The sequence below is a fragment of the Grampus griseus genome (genome assembly GCF_964374135.1).
Source record: "Grampus griseus genome assembly, chromosome: 20".
NCBI lineage: Eukaryota > Metazoa > Chordata > Mammalia > Artiodactyla > Delphinidae > Grampus > Grampus griseus.
This window is the reverse complement of record NC_139014.1, coordinates 34,119,798-34,129,983: the sequence shown is the minus strand read 5'-3', so window position 1 is coordinate 34,129,983 and position 10,186 is coordinate 34,119,798. Positions and strand designations below refer to the sequence as shown.

Here is a 10,186-nt window from a genome sequence, read left to right as displayed (position 1 = left end):
ACATCTTTCATAATTGCCTTGTGATGTTTAAAGTTGCAGATAATTCACATATGAAATATACTGTCTTTAATCTATCCCATTTCCTCAAATTCTCTGCTTTCAATGAAACCTGAAATCTAATTTAAAGCAAAGTTCAAAATAAGATCTGTATAACATCCATGTCAGTATTTTCACTTTGAAGATTTATGGCATGCTACAGCCTAGCTTTTTTAACAGGAATGAAAAAAGTAAACATCAAAAAGAGGGGATTCTAGTTCAAAGTAATTTGAGAACTCATAAGAAATCACTTGTTGGCTTTAAATTAATCCATTCATTCCAGTCTTGACTAATTGCTTTTCAGAATAGTGAATTTCAAGGTACAATTTCATGGCCACTATCATTATTCTTGGAAAACAATGGAAATGCGAATGATATTATGACCAAAGACAGATACACAATTCCATTTCCAAAATGGCAGATTCTGGAAAGTTATGTGCTATTTTTAATAAATTTGAGAACTTATTGTTAAAGTAATGGGCAATGACCATGTAGGATAAAAAATGAGGATAATTGAGAATCAACATGAGTTCCCTGGGAGGAAATTAATCCAAAGTAACATAATGTTGCTCTACCGGCAGCATCCTATGGCAGGACGTCTCCCTGGAAGTTCTCCGCTCCCAGGCATGGGTCTCTGGGCTTCCTGCCTCAGAAGCACTCAGCAGCTGGCACTGTGGGAAGGTGAAGAGCTTCCCCAATGATCATTCTTCCAAGCCTGTACACCTCACAGCCTTCCTCGGCTACAAGACCGGCATGACCCACATGGTGAGGGAGGTCGATAGGCCAGGGTGCAAGGTGAACAAGAAGGAAGTTGTGGAGGCTGTGACCATTGTGGAGCTGCTGCCTGTGGTACTGTGGGCATTGTGGGCTATGTGGAAACAACTCGAGGCCTCCAGACCTTTAAGACCATCTTTGCTGAGCATTTCAGCAATGAATGCAAAAGGCACTTCTATAAAACTGGCATAAATGTAAGACGAAAGCCTTTACCAAATGATGCAAGAAGTGGCAGAACGTAACGGCAAGAAGCAGGTGGAGAAGGACTTCAGCAGCATGAAGAAGTACTACAAGGTCATCTGTGTCATTGCCCACACCAAGAGGCGCCTGCTTCCTATACACCAGAAGAAGGTCCACCTCATGGAGATCCAGGTGAACAGAGGCACTGTGGCAAAAATACTGGACTGGGCTGGTGAGAGGCTATAGTGGCATGTCCCTATGATTCAAGTGTTTGGGCAGGATAAGATGATTGCTTTCATTGGGGTGACCAAGGGCAAAGGCTACATAGGGGTCACCCGCCGTTGGCACACCACGAAGTTGCCCCATAAGACCCAACAAAGGCTGCATAAAGTTGCCTGTATCCCAATACATGTTACTTTATGCAGCCCTTGGTGGGCTGCCCGGGTGGCCTTCTCTGTGGCTCAGGCTAGGCAGGAAGGCTACCATCACCACATTGAGATCAACAAGAAGATCTACAAGATCGGCCAGGGCTACCTCATCAAGGACAGAAAACTGATCAAGAAAAATGTCTCTACTGATTAGGATCTGTCTGACAAGAGCATCAAACCTCTGTGTGGCTTTGTCCACTACGTTGAAGTGACCAATGGCTTTGTCATGCTCAAAGGCTGCGTGGTAGGAACCAAGAAGCAAGTGCTCACCCTGCATGAGTCCTTTCTGGTGCAGACCAAATGGCAGGCCCTGAAGAAGACTGACTTTAGGTTTATTGACACCACCTCCAAATTTGGCCATGGTTGCTTCCAGACTGTGGAGGAGAAGAAAGTATTCATGGGACCCCTTAAGAAGGACAGAATTGCAAAGGAAGAAGGGGCCTAATGTCAGAACAGATTGCACAGCTGATAGAATCTCAATAAAATTATTTTCCAGTCGGGGGGGAAGTTACATAACGTTTTTTCTCTGATAAATTTTTAATGTTACTGATCAGCAAATCACTGCCAAGATGATGTATTAATTTCAACAAAGAAAAGTATCACATAATACCCTTTGAAATAAAGTAATAAATATTAACTTTAATAGCACTCATTTTAATTAATTAATTAATTGATTTTGGCTGCGTTGAGTCCCAGTTGCAGCATGTGGGATCTTTCACTCTTTTTAAATTTACTTATTTATTTATTTTTGCTGCATTGGTTCCCAGTTGCAGCACGTGGGATCTTTTATTGTGGTGGGCAGGCTCTTTGTTGTAGCAATGTGGGCTTCTCTCTAGTTGTGGCACTCGGGCTCCAGAGTGTGTGGGCTCAGTAGTTGCAGTGCATGGGCTTAGTACCCCCACAACATGTGGGATCTTAGTTCCCTGACCAGGGATTGAACCCATGTCCTCTGCATTGGAAGGTGGATTCTTAACCACTGGACCACAAGGGAAGTCCCCCAGTAATAGTACTCTTAAGAGGATTACTTAAGTATTGATTAATGGCTATAGATCATGCTGAATAAAGCTTCAATTATAGCACTGTAGTTTTCTGACTCTATTTGGTACCACTTAATAATTAACTGGATGAGAAAAATGATTTTCAAATCAGATAGTAATTTTTAATATCAGTTAGATATCTAAAGCTGAAAAGATTTGTTAGAGTGATGTTCTCGAACAGCTAAAGTCCCTCCAACCAAAATCAACAAGATAATGAATAAAGATACATAAAAATAATCTAAGAAATTTTACACAGTCCATTATGCAAAATCTGGTTTCATAGCAGGTCCTATGAAAAAATATCCAGAGGATTGATTTATTCACAATTTTTATTTTCATTCACTCATTTAATAAATATTTATCACCATGTCCTATTCTGGGTACTGGAAATATAATAGTGAATCAGAAAAATAAAGACTCTTTTCTTCTAGAGCTTACATTTTAATAGGTTGTAGCATAATATTAACAAATAAATAAATAAACAAGATTCAAAATATTTTGACTAGAAGTAGTGTTGAGGACTAATTTAGGCTAGGTCAGGAATTCCCACTGAGGATACGATATTTGAGCTCAGAATACTAAAATGAAGGATCCAGATATAGGAAAATCAGGAGTTAAAGTTTTAAGGCAGAGAAAACATCATATGTGAACACCTTAGGTGGGGGAGGATGAGCTTGGCCAAGTAAAGAAAGTGACAAGTGGTAGAATAAAAAGATAACAATGATTGTGTAGAGTAAGATCATTTAAGAATTTTACAGGTCATAAAAAAGAAATCTGATTTTATCCCAAGTGAAATGGGAAATTCCTAGAGCATCTTGAGTAGGAAAGTAATATGATTATATTGTAACCATTTGACAGATCATCCAAGTTTCTCTGCAGAGAAAAGGACAGTGAGAGGCCAAGAGTTGACACAAAGAAATTTATTAAGAGTAATCCTGGTGAAATAATTGTGACTTAGACCAGAATTGTGTCAATGGAAATGAAAATAATTGAATGGATTTAGAATGTAATCTGAGGGTGAACCAAACAGAGTGAGTGAGAAATTAAACATGAGGATGCAGAGAAGACTCAAGAGTGACCCTTGGTTATAGGGATTAAAGAACGAGGTAAATTGTGGTAGAATTTACTTAAATCGGGGAAATATAGGGTAGGAATATGTTAAATTTAAGAAATCATTTGGGTATTCAAATGTAGTTTTAAAATAGATCATTCAATATTAATGTACTCAGTACAAATTAAGCTCATTGGAGAGGTCAGATCTAATGATACAGATTCTGTAGATGTCAGCAAATAGATGGGACAACGCCATTGAAGAATACATAATGAGAAACTGTAGAAGTAGAAAAATGGAAGAAATAGGGTTAAGCCCTGTGACATTTTAATATTTTGAGGTCAAACAGAGAAGTAAGGACCAGTAAAGCAGTTTGAGAAGGAGGAATAAGAGGAAAAAATCAGGAGAATATAGTGCTACAGGGGCCAAGACAAGAGGTGGTTTCAAGAATGAAGAAGTGATCAGCTAAGTAAGGTATTGCCAAGAGGTTAAGTAAGATAAGGAAAGATAAGTGGCCATAGGACTTCTTCTGGTCACAGAGGATAAGATAATACAGACCAACCCATCCACTAATAATAACTAAAAGTGGTAAAATATTAAAATAATATGTAATACTTAGTGATAAATCTGACAAAAGATATGCAAGACCTGTACACTGAAGACTACAAAATACCACAGAAAGAAACTGAAAGACATGTAAATAAATGGAGAGTGGAGAGAGACAATTCGTTCATCTTTTGAGAAATTCAGTGCTTTTAAGAAGTCATTTTCCTCAAATTGATCCATAGTTCCAATGCCATTCTAATCAAAGCAGGTATATTTTTGTGTAAAAAAAAAAATGGAGGGCTAATCCCAAAATGCGTCTAGAAATGCAAAGGACCTACAGTAGGCAAAACAAATTTGACAAAGAAAAAAATTGGAAGACTTATATTACCTGATTTCAAGAGTTATTTTAAAGCTTAAGTAGATAAGGCTGTGCAGTATTGACATCAAGAGAGACAAATCCAGGAAACAGCATGGATAGTCCAGAAATAGTTCCACACAAATGAGGTAAATTGTTTTCTGACAAAGTTGCAAAGGCCATTCAGTAGAGAAAGAATAGTCTTTTCTATAAATATTGTTATAATTATTTAGAAATCCATATTAAAAATAAAAAGTGAATTTCAATCCATTCTTTGCATTATATACAAAAATTATTTTATGGTATATAGTAAACCTAATTTCAAGAACAAAAAATTATGTTCCAAAAGCAAACAGGAGAAAACTTTAGTCAATGATATATATGACACCAAAAGCAAGATCTAATTGAAATTAATAAATAACACTTCATCAAAATTGAGAACCTCTGCTCTTCAAAAGACACTTAAGAGAATTAAAAGACAAGCTATAGGCTTGGAAAAAATATTTTAAAATTACATATTTGATCAAAGCTTTATATTCAGAATATTTTTAGTGTAAAGAAGACTCTCAAAACTCAACAATAAATGTACACAACTCAATAGCAAATGTACACAAGACATAAAGAGAAATTTCACTAAGAAAGATGTACAATTAGCACATAAGTAAGTGGAGAGTTACTCAATATCGTTAATCATCAGGAAAATGCAAATTCAAACTGCTATGAGGTATCACAAAATAACAACTAAACTGGCTAAAATTTGAAAGATTGACCATATCAACGGTTGGCAAAGATGTGAAGACAACTGAAACTCCATACACTGCTGATAGGTATGTAATGTGATACAACCTGTTTGAAAAAGTTTGACACTTTCTTAAGAAATTATACATACACCTACCATCAGACTCAGCCATTCTACTCTTAGGTATTTACTCATGAGAAATGAAAACAAATGTCCATATAAAAACATGTACAGGGATGTTTATGGAATCTATATTTATAATGTCCAAATTTATAAACAATACAATATCTATAAAAAGGTTAATAGATAAATTGTGATGTATTCATATAACAAAATACCATTCAGCAATAAGAATATGTGAAGAATGGTTGCATACAACAATATAGATAAATCTTAAAACTATTATGCTTAGTGAAAGAAGCCAGATAAAAAAGAACACATTGTATATGACCCCATTTTTACAAAATTATTTAAAATAAATGCCAATCCATAGTTACAGAAAGCAGAACAGGGATTGCTGGAGCCCAGAAGTGTTCAAGGAAGGAGAGCAAGGAGAGAATATGAAGTTGTCCAAGAAAAGTGTTGGTGGTGATTTTATGTTTATCTTGATTGTGGCAATGATTTTAAAGGTACATGTATATGTCAAACTTGTCTGGCTGTGTAATGTATTCTAAGCTTCTATATCAATTAACCTCAAAAAATATTTTAAAAGTAAAAACATTCCCCCTGACTATGAAAATGAGAACCAAGGGAGATTTTTATTGTACTCCCTTTTAAATTTTTTTGGATTTGTACCATGCAAATGTTCTTCCCATTCAAAGTGCAATTAATTAAAAATTTCTGTCCAACCTGTTCCACATAAGATACTAATCTTGGTGTCATTCACTACTAACAGCTTTCTCTTCTTTTCAGTCATCTTTGTTTAATCAACACAGAATTCTGTCGATTCTGTCTTAGAACCGTCTTTTGAATCTGTTATATTTCTCCCCTATTTTCACAACTCTTGTCTAACTTTGTCAACTTTCGTAAATGTCATCTTCTTGCTGAAGTCTTTTCTGATTCTCCCAGGCAGGTGATTGTCTTGGTCTTTGGACTTGGTCTTTTGACAGATTTCTGTAACAGATTTTGGAATATTTATTACAAATAAATAATATGCATTTGTTCCTTTTTGTTCCTATGTCCATCTCCCCAAGACAATGTCTTATTCCTATTCAACAAATATTTGTTTCAGTGAATGTGAAGAATGGTTAAATGAAAATATTTCTCCTGGAAGGATTATCTAGGGGAGATATAACTGCTTTCATCTATTTTAAAAGCTATCATTTTTAGATAGGTATATACTTATTTTGTGTTTTTTAAAGATGTAAACCAGAGGAAATAAATGGATAATAATTTTGATTAACCAAAGAAATAATATATTTAAAATCTATTTCAATTAGATAATAAACACATAAAACCAGTAAATTTAAAAGATTAAGCATTACAGGTAAAACAAGAGTTCCTTTTATGTAACATATTCAATTTCTGCTCTTACCTTACCCCTTGCCAAAAATAACCATTATCATGGGTTTGATGTGTATCCCTCCAGACTGTTAAATTAATTTCTTCATCACTAGACTTTCCCCCAAATAAAATAAACTGCCCCATGAGGTGATGGAGGTGATTTCCTCCATCATAGTCAGCTGGATGTCCAAATGTTATAAAGACTCTCAATGCAAAACCTGTATCAGTAAGAAATTTGAATTTGGTCTCAAATATGTCTTCCAGGAATATTATTATGTAATTATATATTTCTACACCTGCAAATATGTATATTTTGTCCACTTTACCATTCTCAAATTGGAGCAACTATTTAGATCTAAACTCTTAGGACTTTAGATCTTAAAACAAAAATATATGTATTCAAGTCACACCTTCTTGTATTCTTTCATTGTCTTTCAAGACTCCCAGTTCTCATACTTTTAACAGTTTCATTCTTTTAAGATCTGCAAGTGACTCGACGTAGAAAAAAACTTCCATAGCATTACTAATAACCCTTTTCAGAATGTGTTGACACCCAACTTTTTGGAATGAAACTGAGCTGTTCTAAATGATCTGGTTATAAATATGTGATTTTGTGATTTATAATAAAAAATATATATTTGGTCTTCATCACTATTTTTGGCACAGAGCTCCTAAAACCCCTAGAATTTCCTAAGTGATGAGATCCATAAATGTGTCTTTGGTTATGTCAATGAGGTAAGTTTTGGACTCCACCTAAGAATGGGAGCTCTTTGCAGGTGGAGCCAACAAAGTGATTGATGGGTTGAAACTTTCAGTTTCACTCCCTCAGCCTTTGGAGAGGGGAGAGGGACTAGGGGTTGAATCAATCACCAATGACCAATGATTAAATCAACCATGCCTATGTAAGGAAGCCTCCAGAAAAACAAAGTAATGGGGTTCAGAGAGCTTCTGGGTGGGTGAACAACACGTGGAGGTTCAGGGGGAGTGGCACACCTGGAGAGGGCATGGAAACTCTGTGTTCTTTCCTCATATCTTTCCCTATATCTCTTTCAACTGGCTGTTCCTGAGTTATACCCTTTATAATAAATCCATAATCTAGTAAGTAAACTCTTTCTGTGAGTTATATGAGCTGCTCTAGCAAATTAATCAAACCCAATGAACCTCTAATTCATAGCCAGTTGGTCAAAAGCCCAAGTAAGGTGGTACCTGAAGTGTGATGGGGAGTGGTGGATATGATGCTATCTCCAGGTAAATAGTTTCAGAATTGAGTTGAATTGTAGAATACCTAGCTGGTGTCTGGGGGATTGTTTGCTGTTTGTGTGGGGAAAGACCCAATCACTCCCATCTTGGACTTGATCCAGGAACCTGATAGAAAATAAACAACCATACCCATTTTCATATGTGACATTTTCCAATTATAGACCTGTCAATGAAAAAAATTAATCAATAGTCAATCAAAGAAAGAAATGGAAAATTTTATTCCAGCCAACCTAAGGATTATAACCTGGGAGATAGTCTTTCAGAAAGCTCTGAGGACTGTTCTGCCTGTTAGAGGTCAAAGCACAGTCATATAAGTTTTTGAGACAAAGGGTTTGTGGACTAGGAATGTTGCCTGACATTCCAGCAAACAAAGAATGTTGCCTGGCACCCCGTTTCTATAAGGATAAAGCCATTAGCCACAGCAGTTGCCCACTGATGGTACACACTGAGGGGAATTCAAGATGGAGAAAAACAGGAAGCATTCTGTGATTTGAACACTGGTTCTTAATATTTAAGATGCATATCTAAGGAATAACTTCAAGGAACCCAGATCCTTGTATCTTCTCAGGTATAGAAAAATAATTAAATAGAGTTGTCTGTTTTTTGTGTGATTAACAATAATCTTTTAATGTTCTACTACATGTTTTTTGCGGCAAAAGTACTCCTATATATCTTGGCTTCTCCCTTACCTCTTTGGAGCAGTTCTTGAGAGCGACCTGAGAGGCTGTCTCCTGGGATATAGTCCTCAGTAAGATCCCCAAGTAAAACCTAACTCACAATCTTTAGGTTGTGTGTTTTTCTTCAGTAGACAGTTTGTACATCAAAGTAACATACTGATGGTTTATAATCCAACAAGGTGAGTAGTGGGTCATCATAATCCCTTACAAGTTTGAGAAACAAATGTTATCTCCTAAGGAGGAGTTACCTTGCTGGTGCCAAGAGGAAATTGCTTTTTCTTTCCTTTTCCTTTCTTTCTTTTTTTCTTTGTTTTTTGTTTGTTTGTTTGTTTTTGCAAGTAGGCATTCCTGTATTTTCTATGGGGATCTAGATAATGTATAATACAGATATACAGTGCACACTAACTGGGAGGGGGTAATGGCTCAAATGGACAGAGAATTTAAGAATTTTCTTGTCCTGCTTTAAAAATAATTTTATTTAATCAAATCAAAATACCTATAAAACTGTCCAATTCATTGTGCATGCATAGATGTCTTAAAATGTCAGAAGTACTAAACAGCTGCAATGTGTCTGTACTATCAAAATTATAATAATTCCTATATTATAAAGTAGTATAAACATAAAATTACAAATAGTGATTTATATCACAAATAGTATAACAAATAATAACTTCCAGATTAGGGGAATTTTACCAACTTTTTGCTTTTTAAGAAATAAAAAGACGTCCAGATGTCTTGCTAAAATTCTTTTCTGGGCCCAGAAGGAATATGATAGATTTTTCAGAGATATGTTCCAGATTTCTTAGTTACATGTACCCTGAGAATACCTGATGGACTTAGAGTGCAGGAGGCAAATTATCAGCAATGTACCTTTAAATGAGCAAAGTGTATGATTAAAGTCCACCTGGGGGAGTTGAGGAAGATGGATGGAAGTGTAAGACGCAGAGATCACCATCCTCCCCACAGATACATCAGAAACACATCTACACAAGGAACTTCTCCTATAGAATACCCACTGAATGCAGGCAGAAGACCTCAGACCTCCCAAAAGGCAAGAAACTCCCCACGTACCTGGGTAGGGCAAAAGTAACAAAGAAAAAACACAGACAAAGAATAGGGATGGGACCTGCACCAGTGGGAGGGAGCTGTGAAGGAGGAAAGTTGTCCACACACTAGAAGTCCCACTGTGGGCGGAGACTCGGGTGGCAGAGAGGGAAGCTTTGGAGCCACGGAGGAGAGTGCAGCAACAGGGGTGCAGAGGGCAAAGCGGAGAGATTCCTGCAGAGAGGATCAGTGCCGACCAGCACTCACCAGCCCGAGAGGTTTGTCTGCTCACCCGCTGGGGTGGGCGGGGGCTGGGAGCTGAGGCTTGGGCTTTGGTTGGATCCCAGGGAGAGGACTAGTGTGGGCTGCATGAACACAGCCTGAAGGGGATAGTGCATGATGGTTAGCCAGGAGGGAACCGGAAAAAAGTCTGGACCTGTCAAAGAGGCAAGAGACTTTTTCTTCCCACTTTGTTTAGTGGTACGGGAGGAGAGGGGATTAAGAGCACTGCTTAAAGGAGCTCCAGAGACAGGTGCGAGCCGTGGCTATCAGTGCG

At 37.0% G+C, this 10,186-nt stretch overlaps 1 pseudogene across 1 annotated transcript; it reads left to right on the top strand.

Annotated features, from left to right (window-relative positions):
- The first annotated feature begins 607 nt into the window (after positions 1-607).
- On the top strand, positions 608-1,866 carry LOC309837880 (large ribosomal subunit protein uL3-like; annotated as a pseudogene). The gene has a single exon. The product of its transcript is annotated as a large ribosomal subunit protein uL3-like (transcript).
- The last annotated feature ends 8,320 nt before the right edge of the window (positions 1,867-10,186 follow it).